Source organism: Muscardinus avellanarius (assembly GCF_963383645.1).
Source record: "Muscardinus avellanarius genome assembly, chromosome: X".
NCBI classification, from domain to species: Eukaryota; Metazoa; Chordata; class Mammalia; order Rodentia; family Gliridae; genus Muscardinus; species Muscardinus avellanarius.
Genome location: NC_137792.1, coordinates 26,980,723 through 27,003,643, shown reverse-complemented (window position 1 = coordinate 27,003,643; position 22,921 = coordinate 26,980,723). Strand labels below are relative to the sequence as shown.

The window sequence follows — 22,921 nt, the reverse complement described above, 5'->3', positions numbered from 1 at the left end:
ATTGAAAATGTGACAAAAGGGGTAGACTGAATCATCTTAGGCTCTTGAGAATGGAATATGTCTCATAATTTTGCATTTTTTAGACAAAGCATTCTAATTTACCCAAAATCCCACCTTATATTTCATTTTCTAGTCATATAGCAAAGATTTTTACAATTAGAATAGTTCTCTTTCACCATGAGAGTGGACCATTTGGAGCAGTAGACTCATTTCTTTTAATTTTATAGTATGAGAAGCATAGAGGTGTAATGGAAAGAATAAAGACTTTGTAGTTAGAGAAACTTACATGTACTAGTTGTGTGACCTTGAACAAATAACTGACATTTTTTAGCTACAATTTTCTCATCTGAATAATGGAAGGGGTCAGAAGAAGAATAGCTACCATGCAACTACCAATATAAAGCTCATATGACATATGGAGTTCTTATAAGAAATAATTAGTAATGGCCTATCTTCCATCAAAGATTGAGTATTCAAAAATGAATACTGATCAACAGTTGTACAAAATTCATATTTATTATAATATAAATTATGTATCATTTATAAGATAGTGACATTAAATTTGTAAGTTAACAAATAATGTATATAGTTACTTTTATTTATAAAGGGTTTTTTTTTGCTGTCAGACATGGTGGTACACACCTGTATTTTTAGTACTTGGGAAACTGAGACAGGAGGGTCACAGGTTCAAGGCCAGCACAAAATAACTTAGTGGGGCCCTGTTTCAAATTTTTTAAAAAATGGGGGTTGGAATATAGTTCAGAGATAGAATGCCACTGTCTTTAATACCTAGTACTACTAAAAAAGAAATTCTTATATTTTCTAGATTAATATTTTGCATTAAATATGATTTACTTCTAGCATTCCACGTATTTCTTTTATAGACTACATCACCATGCATAATTTTCCTATCTGATCCAGGAAATTTGCCATATTTTCCTTAGTATTTAAATATATTTATTTTTTACCTTATCAATCAGTTATCTTAAATTCCATTTCTTATATTTTCAACATGTAGTTATTTCTGAGTCTGGTTATGTTGATGGCTTTATTTCATGAAATGGGTCTGATTTGCTTGCTATTTCTATTTTTTCTTATTCATTTTAAGGAAGATGTTAGATGTTGTAATAGAAAAAATAGAGAGTAAGGTAAATATATGCTTATTAGTCAGCTTTTCATCCCTGTGATACAATACCTGGGAAAAACATTATAAAGGAAGAAAGATTTTTCTTGGCCTACCGTTTCAGAGGTTTCAGTCCATGTTTGGTCACCCATTGCTGAGAGCCTATGCTAAGGCAGGGCATCATGACATAGGACATTGTGAAACAGAGCAACTCACCTCATGGCAGCTTATAAACAGAAGAAAAAGCCAAGGCCAAGATATAGTCCCCACGGGCATGCCTCCCAAGAACATTCTCCCTTCAACTAGACCCTACCTTTTACAATTTCTACCACCATCCAATAATCCATTTAACTCTAAGTCTATCAATGTGTTGATTTACTGATGAGGTCAGTACCCTCATCATCCAATCACTTCCCAAAAGGCTCACCCCTTGCCATTGTTTCATTGGGAACCAAGCCCTCAAAAGTTGAGTCTTCGGAAAACATCTCAGATCCAAATCATGTCCATATGTAATTCTATTAATGGGCACATATCTCCTTTTAAATCACAATGTTAGTAGAGGTTTGAGTCCTTGGAGTTAGTACTGAGCTGGTCTGGGGTTTAATTGTTGCTACAGCAACCTTCAGACCACTACAGACTTCAAAGACCTCCGGTGATAGGTTGTTGATCTTCTGTGCTTAGTGTGTTACCTACAGTGCTGAAAGGGGTTGGATTCCTGATCCATATCAGCTTTCAGCAGGCCTTCTATATATGTATCCCCCGCCAGTAGTGCCTTACCACTCTGATGTTATTAGTACAGAATTCTGGACCCAAGAGGATATTATGCCCCTCTCCCAGAAAGTACATTCTACCCCTTACCTATAGGCTTCTATATTCTTCTATCCCATGAAAAGCATATTTTTTGCCTAGAACAAGGGGAATAGAGTTTTCTAGCTTTCCTTCAATGGCTTCTGTCTTTTGCTTTCTAGGAAACAATGATCTGGGAATGTGGATTTGATGTTATGCCTATATATTACTGATGGGGGCTTCCTCCTATCTCCTTGCCCAGCTCTAATGTATTTGTTTTAATTAACCAATATAAACTCATGGAAAAGAACTTCAGAGTGAATTCAAACTCAGTCTGAATTTCAAAGAATTCTACATTATCCCACGAATGCCCACCTACACTTGGCTTTTAAGAAATAATTGCAATTTTTTTTACCAGCTTCTAGAGTATCTACTTCTGCCTCCAGTGTTCTGGCAGAGGTAAAACAATGCCTGTCCTTAGAGGAAATTGTAGCAGTTGAATTTACCTTATTGACATGTAGTAGTAAATAATTGTCTCCAAAATTATGCTTTTATTGATTATACTTTTGTTGTTGTTGTTGGGTAGCGCAACATTTTTCTTTTTTTTTTTTTTTTTTTTTTTGGTATGGCACTGAGAATTGAACTCAGAAGCATTCTACCTCCAAGATAAGCCTACAGACTGTTTTTATTTCTTATTTGGAAACAGGGTCTCACTAGGTTGATGAAAGTCTCACTAACTTGTTGAGGCTGTCCTCAAACCTGTGATCCCCCTGTCTCAGCCTCCCAAGTACTAGCGTTATAAGCATGCGCCACCACGTCCGGCTTGATAGAGCAATATTCTTACTTAGCATTAAATGTCCTCAGTAGAAATGGAACTTGATTATAATGTAAAACCAAAAAGTAATCTACCTTCTTAGGATATCAATATTAAATATATTCATGATTACAGACACCCTTATGTTGGGTGAAAACATGAAATGTACTTATTTCAGTTTGAGGAAGGTTGGTTGAGAAATGATATTTCAAACACTGAATTTGAAAAACATTTATTGAGGATATGTTGTCTGTGAATAATATATCGGGATATGTATAGAAGAGAAGTTGGGGGAAAATAGTATCTGTGTCTTTCCAAATATTTTGAATTCAAAGAAAGCAAAAGATGACTCAAAAGCATTCTGTACGCTCATATTTCATTTGTGAAATGTAGTCTGTGATGCTGAAAATAAGATCAGACTCATTTTCCAAAGTTCTATTTTAAAGTATTGAACCTCAAATATTGGCTAATTTTGAAGGAAGAGATATCAGAAAGGGCAAAGAATGAGGATAAGAATGTGATGTTTATTCATAGCTTGTTCTCAAGAATTGAGTCACCAGGCAGTTCTGAGTTCCACCTGTGAAGCTGAAACATGGAGGAATGGTTCCAAATTTTTATATGCCATCGAAATAAATGGAAGTATTCACAGTTTTCTGAATGATGGTGGTATTTGAAAAATGTTAATAAAATACCTCTAACAACGGAGAAGAGAGAATGTGGATCTCCTGTAGCCTGGGAGTATATCTCAAAATACTTTTATAGAGGTTAAAATATTTGCTTAATTAGTAATTTAACACATAACTGGGGAAAACATTCATTCTGCTGATATTTTAATTTTTTTTCTATTTCAATTCACATACACACAGCCAATGAAGAAATATCCTATGATATTTCTTCAAAGATCCTCATAGCAATTTTGAACACATATATATGCAGGTCATTTGATATATCCATTCCAAGGGTGAATTGAAAGACAAGGTAATAAAAACAGCCCACAGGCAGTGGAATATCTATCCATGCAGAGTGCCACACCAAACAATATTAATCACAGAAAATGTTGAGAGAAAATAATATAGGCATTGATTTCTTTTCTTTCTTATTGAATTTATATCAGCGGTAATTATTTCCATTCATATTAGTTGCAGAGAAACTTTTAACATTCTGTGCATTGAACTTAATTCTTAATCTTTTTCATCTCCTCATAATGCTGCATATGAGATTGTTAGAGCTTTGTACTAATGCAAAGTGATGAGCTGTAACCTAAAATTAACCATGAAAATAAAGTTAAAATTTCACGCATTCATTATATTTGACATCTCTTGCAAACCAATGGAAGAATTTAAATATACATCTTAGTACATTAGAGTGTAAAATGAAATGGAAAATGTATAGCTTTTTATCAATAGAAACATTGAACGAAACATTAAAATATATTTATATTTTGACATTTAACTGCCCTTGGCATTTTACATTTAAAATAAATGTTGTCTAGAATCATAAAATGAAGATTGTATTTAAATCCATATATCTCAATATAACCATTTTGTTAAACGTGTCATTTTGGCAATTAAAGGACATTATTTGTTTTAATTTTATTAATGTTGAATCAATATTAGTTTTTTGCAATTGACAATTTCTATATAAAAATAATATAATAGGAAATTATATTTTCTTTGGATCCCATTTATCCGTTCAATTACCAATTATCTTTTCTATCTAGGAATTCCTATGTTCCCTCTTATGTTATTTTCATATATTTCTTATTAATTCAATAATTCTTTATTAACACCATTCCAACCATAGACACCATTAGGATTACTTAAATTTCAACTAGAAACTCAACAAGGTTTACAAGTTTTTCAGTGCTAATGATTTTTTTCTCATTAAGTCTGAGTTTAATGAAACTAAACAGAAAGTTCTGGTTGGATTCCTTGGTCACCCCTATGTGTGTTTGTGAATTGTTATAATTGGCATAAATTGAACATTCTTATTATCACTGATAGTAACCCAGAGACAATTCCAATTTGGGTTTAAATGGCCTTATGCCGACAAGGATAACTGAACAAACCCAAACAGCCTCATGTGTTTACGGCAGATAAATACCAATTAAGCTCTAGAAATGACATCAGTTTTTTTTTTTTTTTCTGTGCACTTTCAGGTTAAGAGATATTTTATTACCTTGAGTTTACAGATAGGAAATCACAACCTTACAAGAAGAAGGAAAACATCTTCCCGTTTGCATGTGTGCTTGTAAAAATATAGGAAATAAAACTGATTCTACTATAAGGCGGAACACTTGACTCATATTATTTAGAACATTTGGTTACAAGTAACATATACCAGATTTGAACTAGCTTTGTTAAATGTGGTATGCATCCTAAAGAAACTGTTTGACGGATTAAAAATTTTCTAAGGAAGGTAAGTTAGAGCTTCAGTGTGTCTGAGGAAAATGCAGGGATGGGCAAACAAAAGCTTTCAGAATTCTGTGTAGTAACAACTATTCTGTGTAATTTTTTGTTGTTGTTCATGGCACAATATTATTGCTAACATTACTGTGTGTGTGTGTGTGTGTGTGTGTGTGTGTGTGTGTGTGTGTGTGTCTGTGTGATACTGGGGATTTAACTCATAGGCATTCTACTTCTGAGATATACCCCTGACTGTTTTGATCTCTTATTTGGACTTGCTAGGTTTTTGCGAGCCTCAATAAATTGTTGAGGCTGGCTTTGAACCTGTCATCCTCCATTTTAAGTTTTCCAAGTACTGGGAGTACTGAGATGTACTACCAAGCCTAGCTTTCCTAATTCTTTTTATCTCTCACTGGAAGCATTTGTGGAAAGCCCAAATGAAGACTGAGTCCCAAGTGTAAATTCTTGAGATATGTCTGTTTGGGAAAAAAATGTTCAACATCATTAGCGATCAGGGAGATGAAAATAAAAACTATACTGAACCCCAAATAGGATGGCAATAATTAAGAAGTCAAACAACAATAAGTGCTGGAGAGAATGTGGGAAAATAGGAACTCTGACACATAGTTGGTGGGATTTCAAATTAATGTAGTCACTTTGGACATTAGTGTGGAGATTCCTCAGAAATAATATGATTCCACTATATGATCCAGCTATATCACTCCTGAGTCCCTTTCCAAAGGGAATGAAATCAAAATATTATAGTGATACATGCATATCCTTGTTTATAGCAACACAACCAACCTAAGTACCCATCAACAGAGGCATGGAATACAAAATTACAATATGCACACAAAAGAATTCTAGTCAGCAATAAAGAAGAACAAAATAAATTAAGTCATGTGTAGGAAAATAGGGGACATGGAAAACATTATGTTAAGTGAGACTAGCCAGTCACAGAAAGTGAAGGGGCATATGTTTTTTCTCATATGAGGAAGCTAGGGAATAATCAGGACACGAGAGGGACTTCAGATAATGGGGGAGAAGCTCCAGTGGAGCCAGGGGATGGTCCAGGAAAAGGTTGGGCTGAGAGAGGGAGGAAGAATCAATAAAGGAATCATCTCTATTGACATGATGTATATATGTGAGAATACCAATGCCAATCTCAATATCCTGTGTGGGCAAGAGGCGGGAGTGAGGAGGAAGCCAAGGGAAAGCCCACCGAGTGCTTTGTGCGTGTATAGCACTATCACTGTGAACTATATTATGATGTGAGACTATAATGCATCAGCAGAAGTATAAACATAATACATTCTTGAAATATGTTTAATAAAGGCATACATACATGTATTCATGTATAGACAAATAGATACACGCATAGACATATATCTCTGACTTACATCTTTTCATTGGTATGAATGTTGTTTTACACAGAATTTTTGCAAAGCAATCGGAAAATAGGTACCAAAAGTTATAGAAGTGATGTTCACTTAAATCCATTAACCTAAGTTTTGAAAACTTTTCCTCAGATAACCACAAATTTGGGTAGATGTTTTACCTATGTAGATATTAATTACATGATAATTTTGATAGCAGACATTATAAAATTATTTTAAGGTTTTCAAAGTAGACATAATGGTAATTTCCTTAGGGCCTTTTAAGATAATGCATCTATTTATTTAAACTGTGTTTTAATAAAATGGAAAAATTCCAGTCATTATTTTAAATTATGGAAGCAAAATGACCAATGATTTCTGCAATGCAATTACAATTAAACGAGGCAAAATGTAAAGGAAACATCAAAAAACTTGAATCACAAGGCTTTTAATACACACTTTTCCTCTATTTTTAAAATTTGAGTACCTAATATAAATTTAGTTAATAAATTAATTGATCTCATCATTTCATATTAAATGTTAGGGTCAATAATGTATTTCTTTTTATTCCATTTTATCTGGAATTGTGTTACTTTTAATAATATTTCTTCAGGTTCTAAGCCAGCCTCAGCTACTTAGTGAGGTCCTTTGCAACTCAGTGAGACCCTATTTCAAAAAATAAAGAATAAAAAAATAGGGCTTGGGGTGTCACTCGGAGGTAGAATGCCCCTGGGTTACATCCCCAGTACTACTACTACTACTACTACTACTAATAATAATAATAATAATAATAATAATAATAACAATAATATTTCTTACTTAAATTCTTCACCTACATGACTCAACTACTTTTGATCTCTGAAGATATTTCTTAATTTTATGTGTGTCTTACTGGGGATTAAACCTAGGGGCATTCTTCTTCTGACATATACTTAGAATTCTTTTTTTAAAAAAATTTTATTTTGGAACAGAGTCTTGCTAAGTAGCTGAAGCTGGCCTCAGATTTGCCATCCTCCTGTCTCAGCCACCCATAACTGAGATTATGGGTGGTGTGTGCCACCATGACCAACTCTGAAAGTGCTTCTTTATCTTAAATTTTTATTTATTAATCAATTAATACTTTTATAAATTTAGTAATTAAGTTAATAGGCACTATTTCTCTTTTCATATTACTTTACCAATGAGTACTGTTCTTTTAATAGTTATCTGTTCTTTCTACTCATCTCTGTTGAAAGTTTATTTTCATACTTTGTTATTTTCATGCTCTACACTGAAGGTACTCATTTACAAGCTTTGAAATCACTGTATTTATGCAGAGAGAAATGATTTCTTGCTTGTATGACATGGTACTTTTTATATGCTATTAGAATGATCGATTCCACGTTTGAATGATCACAACATGGGCTTCTTTAAACAAAACTGTGAATTAAAAAATATATGACTGATTAAGGGATAAAATATCTGGAGCAGTCAGTTTATTCTTGCTGAGTTTCCATTACTGTATTTCATTGTGTCAATATTTAACATCAAAGAGATGTCACACACACACACACACACACACACACACACACACACACACAATCTGTTCTTTTCTCAGAAAGAACTTTGCAACAAAATAGGTTGCAAGAAATTGTATCTATGTATACTGGACCATAAGAAACTAACATTTAATTACTTAATCCTGATATTCTTGATGACTGAAGGGTGATACCTGTGGGGATGTGCAGAAAGCCTACTATTTTCTATGCTGGTCCTAGAGTCCTGGATTTCTCTGGTATAGCTGAAGCCTGTATAACTATATTTCTTTAAACCCCAGCTACTATGTGTAGATCCACAAAGAGAATAATATATGAGGTATAAAGATAAAAAGCGGAACATTCCTTAAATAAACATTGTAAAAACCTACAGTAAGAAAAAAATACAAGTAGGCCTAGTCCTGTTAATGCCTCTATTCTTGCAAAAAATAAAATAGGGATCATTAATATCCTTAAGATCTGGAATATCTATTTTTATGCAAAGTTTTTGTATCATGGAGCCCTTTAAGTGTCTATTGAAAATATCTGACTCTCATATATATATACTCCTACAATTGAATCATAAAATAATAATAACAACCTTGATATGTTGTGTTTTGCTAAACACTTTCTGTGTCCTTTGAAGATAATGCCTCGCTTAATGCAATAACCCTGAGATATCTATTTTTATGCCTATTTTATAGATGAGGAAACTAAAAAGAGTGAAGTAATGTAAATAAATCCATGAAATCCAGCTAGTAAATCTCAAAGCTGGACTTTGAATTCAGGCAATGACTATAGAGCATGTGTGCACCTCCTGTGTGGTGGTGGGAGGGACTAGATTAAAAGCTGGGAGCAGTGATGTAGTTAGGTAATTCCAGCTACTGTGGATGCTGAGGCAGGATGATGACAAGTTGAAGGCCATCCTGGGCAACTTATAGAGATACCGTGGTTCAGAATTAAAAGAAAAATGGCTTGGGTGTATCTCAGTAGTAAAGCACGTCAGAGTTCAATGCTTAGTAACACAAAATAATAAGTAAATAAATAAATCAACTTGAATGAAGAATTATATAATAGAATTTTAGATCCAAAGAAACACATGGAGATTTTTTTTCCAAACTCCTTGTTTTTCAGTTAAAGAAATTGAGTTCTGGATAATTGAATGATTAGCTGAAGTTTATACCAGGGTTCAAGTGGGAACATTCATCCGAATCTCAAAATACTGACTTCATATTTTTATCATGATTTTGAGATAAGAAAATAGTGGCATATTGTTAATATGTATCAGAGCTGCCGTTTAAGTCCAGGTTGACAGGTTCTTAGCTAAAACTACTATATTATTATACTTAAAGAAAACAATCTTAGTGGGGCGTAGTGGTGCATACTTGTAATCTCAGTAGTTGGGAGGCTGAGACAGGAGGATCGTAGATTCGTGACCAGGCTCAGCATCTTGTGAGGCCCTCTGCAACTAAGAGAGACCCTGTTTCAAAATAAAGAATAAAAAATAAGCCTGGGTGCTGTAGCTCGTAGGTAGAATGCCCCTAGGTTCCATCCCCATTGCCACACACAGAAAGAAAGGAAAGAAAGAAAGAAAGAAAGAAAGAAAGAAAGAAAGAAAGAAGGAAAGAAAGAGTCCTTTATAATTTATTTAATAGAAACTTCAGATGTTTAAAATAATCTTAAAATTGAGAAATTCTAATGTCTTTCATTTACAAACCTTGAAAATTCTAGAGATTCTATCTTGCATTAATTTTAGTGTTCGCTAACGAAAAAGTAATGTTTACAGTGTGCTACTACTTATGCAACCTTACATGTAGGATATAAAGTTATATACCTACATATGTATGTACTTTATAGATAAATTTGCATAAAACGTATATGTAAACACATATTATATAAATATATATGTATACAACCATAACATATTAATAGGAACATACACATACACATAACCATTTGAACTTTATACATTTGCCATAGAGAAAAGCAAATTTGCTTAAGAAAATATTTGTAATGATTCAAATTTAGAATAAAAATTTGAATTGGTAATTATAAATAACTCAGCAACCTTCCATATTTTCACTGCAATTTCTAAGTCTTTTATAATTCCAGGATGTATTTTCTCTGCAAGTTCAACTTAATTGCATATAAGTGCAAACAACAAGGTTAATTTGGTAGATTTATTTATTTATGTATTGGTTAGTTGATTGAATTTTGTAGTGCTGGGGTTGAACCCAAGAACTTACGTATGTTAGGTAATGGGAGCTTTTAATATTATATAATTTACAGGTTAACCTAAATTCATATCTATTTATATCATTAGTCAATCAAGATGTAGATAGAATTTATCTGTTGATATTTTGCACTGAGAGAAGTGTTCTCAATGTGATCCTGCCACAGATGTCAGGAAAGAAATAAACACTTTTTTTTTAATCCAATGGCATAATAAACTTGAGAAAATGAAATCTTTCATTAAGAATCTTGGAAGAACCTGTCATTAACCACTTGTCATCAGTATTAGCAACTCAAGCAACTCAAGCTGAATAAAAATTGATTGTGTGACTCTGGACTTTCTTTGCTCTGCCACTTGGATCATCTATTAGCTTCGGTACCTGATTAACTCGCAAAGCTGTCTCCTCTTTTGATTAGCTCCCAGGGCTTCTTTCGTATTTTCAGTAATAATTTTCTAAACTCTGTTCTCAAGGACCAAATCTAATGTTCTTTTACTCACAGCAAAATTTCCCCTGTTTATCCTAGGAAAAATGTTTGGCCTTTCCTCTATTTATACTTTTTGGCTTGATCTTTCATAAACACTGACTTAAGACTTCCTTATTTGGTGAAGAGAGAATGAATGATTACTCCTAAACTTTATTTCTGCTTTAAGTGCTTTCTGTATTTGGCATAAGGTATAAATGAGTAGTTTTAGTATTGACTAATGCTTTTACAAGAACCCACTGAATTTCCATAAAACTTACTCTTTTCTTAAATTGTTTTTTAGATCGATTTCTATCTATGCCAATACTTGGCTGTGTATAAGAAAACCATGTTTACTTTAATGTTTAAACTGTGAATGCTGTGGTAGAGAGAAAGACCAAGAATAACACATTTTAAATGGGAGACTTTTACAAAGTGTTTAATACTTTATTTAAAATCATATGTTAGTTTATCTAAATTTAAGTAACAGATTTGACCTCTTTTTAAATGAATAAACTATATACAATTCACTATTATCAAAATTTAATCTATAGGATGTATTTACTATTTACTCATTATATTAATTAGCTTCATTATAGGATAATTCTATATAAATATTCAAATTTTAGTGACTAATAAAAACAAATATTAGTTTTCTATTAAAATATTTTCTTCAAGCTTTTATTACATTCATGTCAGCTCTTCTTTAGGGAACAGAGACTACTTGAGGGATAATCTACTGTCAAAGAGAGGAAGAAACAAAAGGAATGGAAATATTCTTAAGCTTCTAGCTTCTAACTGACATATTCTAATGTCTGGCCAGGCTTTATTGGCCAAAGCTTGTCACATAACTGAGGCTACATTAGTAAAGCCAGAAATAGTATCTACCTACAGTGAGCCATGGAAAATGAGAAGGACAAAAGAACTATGAGCAAATAATGCAATTTACAAACCTACCCACAAACTTTTAATGCAACTAAATATATAATTAGTAATAAAAATCTATTTTGACATGTATTTTGCAGTAAGTTTTGCTCAGTAGAATATTTGATGCTTTATAGAATATCTCATAAAAAAAAAACTAGGAGGTAGTTACTATGATTATTTCTACTTTTCCAAACAGACCCCTAAGTTTTGGTATTCCTCAAGACATAAGGCTACATAACTACTACATGATCAAGCCAAGAAACTTAGGTACAGTACTCAGGTGTGTTAGTTTGATTTACTCAAAACTGGATGAAACAAATACTATTTTGAGTAGCTCATTTGAAAATTGACCCCTTAGGACATAAAGGAGGGAATAGGGAACATGGGTAATTCACATAAGGGAGAACAGACAACAAAGGTGATCCTGTGTCCATCCTAGACTCAATATCGCATAGAACTCTTGAGGAGCCTTATAGGGCATGCTTTAACAATTGTTCAACTGGGTTGTCTATTTATAGATTTCTGTTTCCCATTGACTAAGTGTTTCTCCTAGGAAACCTAAATTTCTTATTACTTCTGAGCTGCCTTGAAGAGCAGCTTACCAAATTCTCTTAGAACCAGGGTAAGCCCAATGTAAATAAACAGAGACGTAGATGCTTATGGTGAAAAATATTCACAATCCACAGAATCTGTTTATGATAGTTATAAATAAATTCAGGGGTAGCCCAAAGAAATAAGGCATTAGACATTTTCTACACCTACTATACCTTTTTATCCCTTACTTCAAAGTATAAGTTGAGCAAATATAACATTTTTATTTTTATTTTAAATTTCTTTTTATTGGCACATTGTAATCATACATTATGGTGAAGTTTATTGTGACAGAAGCATATGTATGCAAAACACTCACTGAGCCTTCCCTCAGTTCCTACCCCATTAATTCTCCTTTCCCACCTTCCTACGTATAACACTATGATTGACATCAATAAGTTTGTGCATGAACATCATGTCCATTGAAGGATTTCCCTCTTCAAGTTTTCCTTCCCCCTCCTTTGAATTAGGTCCCCTCCATCACTCCACTAAGGTTTCTCTTTCTTTGTCTGGAGTCCCTCCTGTGTCCCAATTTCTCCCTTCCTCATATGAGGAAGAACATCTAACCTTTCACTGTCTGTGAATGACTAATCTCACTTAGCATATATTCTCCATATTCATTAATTTCCCTACAAATGACATAAATTTGTTCTTTATGGCTGAGTAGAATGTAAATTTTGTGTGTATCTTATAATTTTGTAATACATTCATCTGTTGACGGACATCTCAACTGGTTCCATAGTTTGGCAATTATGAATTGTGCAGCTATAACATAGATATGCGTGCACTACTATGGTAGTTTCATTTCAATTCTTCAGGATAACTACCCAGGAGCAGTATATCTGTATCATATGGTAGCTTAATTCCCATTCTTCTAAGGATCCTTCACACTTTCCAAAGTGAATGCATTAATTTACAATCCCACCAGCATTCTATTAGAGTTCCTATTATTTGTGTTTTTAATTATTGACATTCTAATTAGGGTTAGACAAAATCTCAGGGTTAGACAAAATCTCAGGGTAGTTTTGATATGCACATCTCTGATTGTTAATGATATTGAACATTTTTTACATATTTATTGGTCACTGTGTTATTTTTTTTTTGAAGTATCTATTTAGTTCTCAAGTATAACAACCATGCAGGAGGCATCACAATGTATCACTTCAAACTATACTAGAGAGCCATAATAATAAAAATATCATGGTATCGGCACAAAAGCAGGCATATATACTAGCAGAATAGAAGAGTCAGAAACAAATCCACACACTTACAGCCAATTGATTTTTTTTTTTTTTTTTTTTTTGGTGGTACTGGGAGTGGAACCCCGAGGCTTTCTACCTCCGGGCTATACTCCCAGACCTATTTTATATTTTTTATTTGGAAACAGGGTCTCACTAAGTTGCTGAGAGCCTCACTCACTAAGTAGCTGAGGCTGGCTTTGAACCTGTGCGATCCTCCTGTCTCAGCCTCCCAAGCGCAGGGATTAAAAGCATGGGCCACCACGCCCGGCCAGCCAATTGATTTTTAACAAAGGATCCAAAATCATATGTTGGGGAAAGGATAGCCTTTTCAAAAAATAGTGTTGGCAAAACTGATTACTCATATGTAGAAAAATGGAAACAAATCCCACTTTCTTACCCTGCACAAGAGTCAACTCAAGATAGATCAAAGACTTGGAAATTAGATCAGAGATCTTGCAGTTAATTGAAGAGGACATAGGAACAACACTGCAACATAAAGGCACAGGTAAAACCTCCCTCAATAAGACCCTAAAGGCACAAGAAATTAAAACGAGGATCAATAAGTGGGATTGTCTTAAACTGAAGAGCTTGTATATGACAAAGGAAACTAACAAAAGCCTCAACAGAGAGCCAACAGAAAGGGAGATCTTGCCAGTTCCTCCTCTGATAGAGAACTGATATCTAAAATATACAAAGAACTCAAGAAACTCACAGGGCTAAATGAGTGATGTGTGCGTGTATGTACCTATCATCTTGCACCCCATTAAGATGTATGACTACAATGCACCAAAAAATAAAAATAATTAATTACAAAATGAAACTCACTACCAGAAAAACAATCCCATCAAAAATATAACTTGATATTTTTTATTTTTTATTTTTATTTTTTTGCAGTACTGGAGATAGAATCCAGTGGCATTCTACCTCTGAGCTATGCTCTTAGACCTATTTTCCATTCTTTATTTTGAAACAGGGTCTCTCTAAGTTGCAGAGGGGCTCACTAAATAGCTGAGGCTGGCCATGAAACTGTGATTTTCCTATCTCAGGCTCCCAAGTACTGAGATTATAAGTGTGTGCCACCACCCCCAGCATAAATTGATAGTTTTAATATTTCTTTTTTTTGTACTGGGAATTGAACTCAGGGGAATTCTACCTCTAAGCTACAACATTAGCCCTATTTTATTTTTTATTTTGAAACAGGGTCTCACTAAATTGTTTAGGGCCTAGCCAAGTTGCTGAGGCTGGCCTTGGACCTGTGATTCTCCTGTTTCAGCCTCTCATATAGTAGGGTAACAGAGATGTACCACCATGCCAAGCTTAAATATTCATTTTTAGCATGGCCAAAAGGGTTCTTGTGTTTTACCATCTATCTGTTTCCATAGCATCTCAAGATATTAATAAGACATTTGGAAGAGGCTGTAGTACTCATTTGTCTGATTATTTTTCTTTTCATTTATAAAGTTATTTTCCTTAAAATACAAACATATATATGTTTATATATGATATATATGACAGAATAGTATATTTTTTATGTTTTGGTAGAGAAATTGAATATTTTAAAAGAAAAATTGATGAGGCTGAGTTATAGAAACAGGTATCTAGTTAGCGATACTTCCATAGTATTCAAAAATTTAATTTCACCTTCAAATTACATCAGAAACCTTGACCTTACTTGATATATTCTGCCATAATTAGCCATAATTATTTTAAGAGAATAAATTATTCTTCTCATATCACACTACCAATGTATATTTCAAGCCTGCATTTTAATAGTAACTTATGTTTTACCTTTAACATCTAAACTCATATGTTCTTGTTCAAATAAGATTAATTATCTTAAATCACTTTATAAGTTATATATCACAGAAATATCAATTATTTCCATTATTACTAAAATCATGTTTCATTCTTTTGGACATTAGGAAGTATAATTTATAATAGCATTTCATGTTTTTCTAAGAATCAAGAATATTTTAATTTTTGCTTGTTAATAAATACTTCTAAAATCTTACTTATTAACACAACTGACACCTAGTAATTTTGTTTATTTTACAAGATAATTCAATTTGTACAGAAGACCCAGGAAAAGTTGTTATCTACCAGTAAATAAATATTTATAGATTTTCCATCTTTACGTTTTCATCAGCTTTCCCAGTATTGATATGTATCACAAATGGGTCACTTTCAATCTTCATAATTCTGTACACTCTTACCATCATTATGCATATGGATATAATTCCAGAAAGGTTAAATAACTTGTCCAATGTCACAGAACTTTTGGAAAGCAGAGCTGAGATTTGAAGCCAGGCTACTGAACTCTGAAATTTGTATATTTAACCACTGGCCCATATTTTATATAATATATGGATTTTTAAGGGAACAAGAATTAACCATTTGCACCATCTTATAAGATAAAGGGTCTATGTGACTGCCAACAGGTTTGATGGATAGCAAGTTTAAAAAATAATATTAAAGTCAAATTTTGAAGACTCTTACTTTCCAATTTAAATAATCTGGCCTTCAACTTAGGGTATGTATTTCTCAGACTTGCATAATGACTCAAGAGTGATGTGGTTAATATATGGGTAGTGATGCCATTAATTGAGAGGAGAGAAGGATGGGTGAATTCATTGAGGAAGTTGAATGATATTAAGGAAACTACAGTACATCTAAGTGGAAGTATTAACTAGAATTATCTATCTGAATTTAAAACTCAGGGCATTACTCAAATTAAAAATACATATTTAGATGTCATCAGTATAAATATATAAACGTGATTGAGGTAGAATGTAAAAGAAGAGATGAAAGATAGTTAGGACCTGGTTAGAATGCCAGTGTGCATGAGTGAATGGCAAGTCAGTGAAAGCGATGAGGAAGAAGCCTTTGTATTGAAAGGAGAACTAGGAGATATTTCAAAATATCAGATACTGATATTGCAGAAGATTGAAAATCTTGTGCAATGTCTTAGAAACATCAGTTAGTATAGATTTTTTAGTTACTACATACTTATTGGCTTGTGTCTCCAAATTATTTTCAACTCACATTTTTCTGTTGAGATTCAGGCTGCTATATCTAATGGCTTGCTCTAAGTATCTTTTTATGTCTCAAAATTCATTTACTCCCAATGCTTTTCATCCATTGTTATACACATAGAACCAGATCCTCTTGTTTCTGAGAAGTCTAGACTCCAATCTGAGTAATATCATTGACTACTCCATGTACCTTCTTCTCTCCAACTCCACTGAAATCTACTGGTCATTTCTCACATAGATTATAGCTTAAATTGCTCTTGTTTCTAGTGGTTTTTTTTTTCCAAATATTTTACGTATTGTGAAAAATATTTCTTATATCCATATCTAATACTGCCATTACCCTACTTGAAATCTGCTTTGGTTTCTAACTACTCTCTGGCTAAATTTAAAGACCCTCCATAGTTGGATAATAAACATTTTACCTTTTTGTAGTCATCTCTGCCACTTTTATATTTTTTCCCTCTTTTTTAGTTCTGTGAATGGACCATATAATAGTTATGTCTATTCCTTTTATTTTCTGGGGTTCTCTTTTTTACCTCTTTACCCTTAAACAACTTTCACAACTCAGCTGAGATGTCACTTTAACATGGAGCACTGATTTTTCACGTTAGTAACTTAATATATGCTTTTGATGTTGGGTGTGATGGCAAATATTTGCAATCCCAGCATTTGGAAGGCTGAGACAGGAGGATTGTGATTCACGAACATCCTCAGCTACTTAGGCCCTTTACAACTCAGTGAGACCCTGTTTCAAAATAAATAATAAAAAATAGGGCTGGGGGGTTAGCTCAGAGGTAGAATGGGTTCCATCTCTAGTACCACACACACACACACACACACACACACACACACACACACACACACAAATATATATATATATATATATATATATAATGTTTTTGACAGAAAATCAATTATCTTTTTAAATCAGGGAATTTTTCAATATGTCTGTATTTCTATATCTATTTCTTTTTGTGTCTCCTTCTAACTATAAGGATCAAAAGGTAGGAATATTATCTTTCTCAAAGTTGTGTTTTTACCTCAAGTAGGTGTCAGAATGCATTTGTTGACTTAATATGTTTTAGAAATGAGACATTATACATTACTTTTCTATTGCTGTTATAAACCTCTTTATACATTTAGTATCTTGAAAGTCTATAAATTTATTATTTAATAGTTCGATAGATCAGAAATCTAAAATGGGACATACTAGGCTGAAATCAATGTGCTTATGGAACTGTTGGACTTCTGGAGGCTGGGGGAGAGAATCTCTCCCTTTGTCTTTTTATTTTCTAGAGACTATCCAAATTCCCTGGCACACAGCCTATATCTTCAAAATCATCAGTGCTGGGCCATGTCCTTCTCATGCTACTTGTTACTGTTTTTCACTCTCATAGCACCCTGCTTGTCTTTGAAGGGCCCTTGTGATTACCTTGAACCCACCTGCATAATTCAGGATAATCTCCTCATCAAAACAAAGCTAATTAGCAAGTCTAATTCATCTGTAACCATAATTCCCTTTTGTCATGTAATATAATTTCTTCACAGATGTCAGGGATTAGGACATTGACATCTTTGAGGGAACCATTATCCTGCTTACCAAAGCTTAATAAAATTCATATTTGCAGCAAAGTAAAAAGAGAGGAAGACTGAAAAAAATCCGGGGTTCATTACCTTAAAATGCTTCTATTGAGCATTACTATGTAACACATTCTAAGTGCTAGAAATATAGCTCTGATCCAGAGAGTTGCTATCTTGGAAATGAGAAAGGATATAGATAATGTTATTAAAACAACTTCTGTAAGATGATGAGCAGTGAAAACTGCAGTGCATTGATTGCAGAGTGAATGGGAAAATAAGGAGACCTCTTTGACACTAACAGTTTTTCTGTTCCTTGTATGGGTGTTTAATTATTTTAGAGCTTCTCATTATACACTGACCACTAATGTCACCTTATGCCCTAGAAATCTAAACTCCTATGATCAAAAGCTATTACTCAGATTTAATGGAAAACATTTTTCATACCATTCTGTATTCTGACCTCCTCCATTGTGCATTGCCATTTTGTGGCATTAATAGAATGGTAAGTCCATTTTCTAACTATGTCTCAAGTTTGGAGCCTTCCTTCATAATGTCCCAGAGTATCACATAACCTTATCTTATGTTTACCATTAATCTTCCATATTTCTCATTTCCTCTTTTTTCTCGTTTTTGGTAGAAGCAGAAAATAGACCGACCCTAATAGTTCTCACATATTATTTCATTGTCCTTTTTTATAAAAGAGAAAATAAAATCATATTCTTCTGCTTCTTTACTATGTGCATTTCTGAACTGCCTTCAACTTTAATATTTCCTTCTATGCCTAAACTTTTTTCTCTGTATCACATAAGTGATGAGGGTCTCAATGAAGATCAACTAACAAAAATACCATTTAAAATGTTTCTCAGATATAGATTATGGTTAATTGCTTTGGGTAATGGGATTAATTCTTGATGTTTACAGATTTGTTTGTTTTCTCCAGATTTTCAGTAGATTTACATATACTGTGTTATCTGATAGCAGACAAGGGGAAATGATGTTATAGAGATTCTCCAGCATCTCACTCCCAGCTCCCTTTAAAATGTTATCCCCATATTATTCCCCTGATCATGTTTTAGAGTTCAACAAAATGAAATCATATATAATAAAAAAATGAACTTTTTATTTCTTAGTGCTCTGCCTTTGCCTTTGTTCCCTGCTCAGAACGATTCATCTTTTCTTTCTCAACTTGTTTTCTACTTAGCTTTCACTCATCTTTCTAGACTCAGCACCTTGTCTAAAATATCTTCCTTAACACACCTGTGGTTTGGTCAGCACTCTCACTGCTGTGACCCAATAAGTCTGACCATACACAAGTAAAAATAATATTTATTGCTCACAGTTTTGAAAAATTCAGAGCTTCAGTCCATGTCAGACCAGGTCTTTAGAGCTTCAGGCATAGCAACATGAAGCAGAGAGAGGGAGAGAGCAGCTAATCTGTTTCTCACATAATGGAGACTGGAAGCAAGAGAGAGCAGGGGGATTCAAAGACATAGCACAGTCCCTATGGCCACGCTTCTATGACTCACCTTCTCTAGCCCACTCCATCAGCCTAGGTTACCACCTAATACATGAGCTCTTTAGGGGACATTCTATATCTAACCATAGCAATATGTAACTGCATATCTCTTTCTCTGAGCCTCTGAGCTCCTATAGTACCCTTTGAATAGAAGTATCCTTATTCATATACAATGTGTCATGGTTATCTATGATATATCCTTTCTCTATGAAGTTTGACAAAAACTGAGTCTTATCTATATTCCCAGTAACTAGTACAGTAGATGAACATGTAGTAAGCATTCTATAGATAACTATAGATAACTGCTCTAAATATTGCATAAATTATTTCATTATATCCTAGCAACAGCTGTATGAGTTAAAGCATAATTAATTTCTTCATTTTACAGAGGAAGAGACTAAAGCCTGGCAATTTTAAGGGCACAATTCCAACAAGTCCTGTACTGGGACTGGAAGCCAATTCCCCAGACTAAGTTCTTTTCGTTTGCCTGATATCATTTGTCTGTAGTAGTTTGCTCTTGTGAATCATAAATATCACAATTTAATATATTCCACATTTATATTCCAAAAGGTGTCAAGGCTATAAAAATTAATAACAAGGTAAAGGGTCAATGTACTAATCTTAGATAATAAAAAGGACTAGATATACTAAATAAACATAACTTTATTAAAAGGGGTTAATTAATTTTGAGAAGAAATACAAATTTTATGTCATGGTAGAAAGCAAATTTATATGAATTTTCCCCATGGAGGGAATAAAATAAAATGTCGGTCACTCGCTGCAATTTATGAAGTAGTAGTTCTTTATTCTGATATCTCCAGGGAACAGTTTTCAAGTAAACTCTTCTAAAAGAGTTTCTTTGCCTCTAATATTAATATGCCCATGAATATTTTTATTAGTAAGAGAAAATTAGTCATAAACAAACCTCAGAGAAAATTTTAAAAAATGAATTGTCTTTTGAACAAGAATATGTTCAATCACTTCCTAGTAAGACAGTTTTTACTTTATTCCTTTCTACTTCAATTTGTCTCTGATTTCACATTAATATATTTTAATATATACTATGTACCTGTAAAAATATCCATCATGTTAAAGGTTCAAAATAGTCTCTAATGATTTGTAAATGTATGGTGTATGTAAATACTGACTATTTATATATTCAAAATTGATCATGCCTAAAATTATCTTTTAAGCAATATGAGAAATAACAATGGAAATATATACATTAAAATATATAAAAGTATAATATTTTAGAACAATAAAAGTAAAATGAAAATTAAAAGAAATATGTCTACTTGGCCTACTAGCTTTATTTAATCTGATTTTTAATATATAAAATAGTGAACTATGTATGGATAGGTTGAGATGACAGAAGTAAAACATATTTATAAGCAAGGCACTAATAATTGTTATATATTTTATAACAATAAATTACTAACAATACTAACACTATATTGATTATAATACTTATCTGGTTAAATAAAATACATGTTACTATATAAAATGAAATATGTAGCTATTTCACTGAAGTCATATATTCCTTGTATAAAAGGCAATAAAGGTAAAGAGGACTTCTGGTGAAGATATTTATATCTTGAACCTTACATTTAGTGCTATTTACATAGTAAATTAATAGCATTAAGCACATAATGTCAAGGTTTTCATACTGCCTTGAAGGCCTCTTTGCATTTAATTGTAAAGAATAAAAACGCAGCCATTTTTTTTTTTTTTTTTTTTTACTTAAAAGCCTCTAGAACAACTCTCTTCAAATAGCTTTTGGTGGAGCTTATGTTTTGAAACATCTGAATGTGGGCTTTCAAATAACTCTGCCTTATTCCATTTTCTGTTGCTATAATGAAATACCTGAGACTGAACAATTTGTAAGGAAATAAGGCTGGTCTCATCATTTAGAAAGTCTAAGACCATGGGGCCAGTATCTGCTCAGCTTCTGGTGGGAGCCTCATGGTAAAAAGGGGAAAGACAGGTGATTCCATGCAAAAGAGAGGAAACATAAGGGATAACTTTGCTTTATACTCACCTGCTCTAAACTAGATTGGTAGTAAGCAATCTAGTACAGTGAGAGTGAGAACTCAATTCTGCTAGATGGACTTCGCCCAATGAACCAAGCACCTCCTATTTGGCACCACGCCCCAACACTGCCACATAGGAATGTTAAGCCTCAACACTAGCTTTCTTGGGAACATACCATATTTCAGCCACAACAGATTTATTTACTCTCTAATATATTAGTGACAGAGGATGCACATGCACATGTTAGAAAATATAAGAAAATTTTGAACAATGTCACTTTTAGGGATATCTGTATGTATAATTAAGAAATAGATATAATCTAGACTTTTTATAGCAAAGTAGTGAAGATGGCTAAATTTTGAGCATTTGAAATGTTTTTTTTTCATTATTTTGAAAAATACAGTACTGAGTTTATGGCAAGAAAAAGATTCAAAGAAATAAGGATTAGGTCTGGAAACAATTGCTATCTACTTTTATTTATTCATACTTCTTAATAAAGGAAAGATTTCAAATAATATATATACACATCTTTATTTTATTTTATATTTATCTTATATCATATTAACTATAGGTAGCTCATAGGATAACATAAATAAGAAAAATGTGTTCTGTGAAACTAAGTAAAAATTTCTCAGTTTAAACTAACATTACATATCCAATGCTATTTCACGTGTTGGTTAAAAACATCTAATCTTGGATTTATATTGTGATTTAAAGATAAACATCTTTTTAGTGCATGCATGCATTTTTATGAGAAAGAAATTATTTACTAAATATTATATGTTTTCAAGGGAAGTATTAGAAATTTACAACTAAAATATGAGTTCAAATAAGGTTACTTTTTCATGGCTTTTTAATAATAGTTTTTGATCCATGTAAATAAAATATGAAATCTCCAAACCTTAATTATGTTTTACATGTATACATTTATTGAATTTAACTAATATGATTACATTCACAATAATTTTAAATTAGGCTTTGGATTTTAAAACTCATTTTAGTAAATCAAGATGCATGCTTTTTCTGTCCATTTTACTCTATACTAATTTTCAGCTTAGGTGAAAGAGGTAATTTTTAGAAGCATGATTTTTGTAAAGCTGTTTCTTAAAATTTTTCACTGTTTCTTAAAAAATCTCACCCTAATCTTTTGGCATAAGTCCTTTGGGATTTTTCCTTTGAGTATTTATATGTAAGCCATGAAGAGTATCATTTGCATTTTTATTTGAAATTTCCTGACTTTTTGATGAAAAGAGGTACTAGCAATTTTGGAAGGCTAGAATCGCCCCTCCC

At 32.8% G+C, this 22,921-nt stretch overlaps 1 protein-coding gene across 2 annotated transcripts in view; it reads left to right on the top strand.

Annotated features, from left to right (window-relative positions):
- DMD (dystrophin) overlaps positions 1 to 22,921 on the top strand; it is a gene marked incomplete at both ends in the record, with an annotated part of 2,101,015 nt that overhangs the window by 162,719 nt on the left and 1,915,375 nt on the right. The window lies entirely within an intron of this gene.